Raw genomic sequence first — 1,312 nt, 5'->3', positions numbered from 1 at the left:
TGTCTGGTCAAGCAAAGAAAATGCCACTTGATAAACCATCGAAAATTGAGTGGCGAATCTCCTGAAAAAAAGGAGTTTTTCTATTTAGCACTTTTGCAACTTTTTAAGCCTTGGCGTGCAGAAGAGGAACTGCTTGGAGATTTCCTTTGTTACGAAGACTCATTCAATGCTGCCAAGGAGACCATAGAATGTCCTGCTTTTCCCAAATATGTAGAAATGTTGAATGTGGAAATTGAGCAGGAAGCAACGATTGCAGCTGAGATTGCCAGAGATAGTTCTCAGGACAGTCAGAGTTCTGCTTCATTGAGTCAGGATCCACTAGGAGGACCTCTTATCGAAAATGAAGCTGCCACTGCTATGAATGAAGTGGAAAGAGCCATGGCACATGCTCAGGAGGATACGGTTAACTTAGAAGAGTTGGAAAGACAACTCAACGTTGAGCAGAGGAAAATATATGACGAACTTACCATGCAAATTGATCATGGATTAAGTCATGACAAGAAAGAGTGCTCATGTACGTCGTTGAAGCCTGTCCGACTGTATGTGAGTGGAGAAGCGGGAACTGGAAAAAGTTTCCTTATTAAAGCAATTTCATGTTATTTGCAGGAAAGGACAGAGTCATCGCTGTCTTGTGTTGTCACCGCTCCAACTGGACTGGCAGCACATAACATTAAAGGGATTACTTTACATCGTTTACTGATGCTGCCAGTGGAGCATGACAACAAATTAGAATATCACAAGCTATCTGGAGATGCTTGTTTTGAAGTTTCAAGAGTCTTGAGGAAAATGAAACTTCTTATCATTGACGAAGTAAGCATGGTTTCCAATGTCATGCTTGCCTTTGTGCATTTGAGAATGCAAGAAGTTCTCAAAACAGAGTATGATGTGTTATTTGGTGGCAAACACATCATTGTTTTCGGAGATCTTCTGCAGCTGACACCAGTGAAAGGGCAACCTGTGTTCAAAATGCTCACGCATGAAGATACCAGGAAGTGCTTAGGGAGCATTGGCAACGTCAATATATGGTTAAACTTCAATTATGCTGAACTGCATGAAAATATGCGTCAGGCAAAGGATGAAGTTTACAAGACTATTCTACAAGATGTTAGAATTGGAAAAGTGACCGAGCATGGGAAAGAAGCTTTACATGCACGATTACTGACAAATTTATATCCAGACGAAGATGTTGTGCCTGAGAATATTTTTCAGAAAGTTACTGAGAAAAAATCTGGAATATGTTTGATGCCAACTCTTGCAGAATGTGCCAAATTCAACAACAAAATGTTGCATTTAGAAAAGCAAGAGATTGTGA

The sequence above is a fragment of the Lissotriton helveticus genome, chromosome 7 (genome assembly GCF_964261635.1).
Source record: "Lissotriton helveticus chromosome 7, aLisHel1.1, whole genome shotgun sequence".
Taxonomy (NCBI): domain Eukaryota; kingdom Metazoa; phylum Chordata; class Amphibia; order Caudata; family Salamandridae; genus Lissotriton; species Lissotriton helveticus.
Note: the sequence above shows the minus strand (reverse complement) of the source record.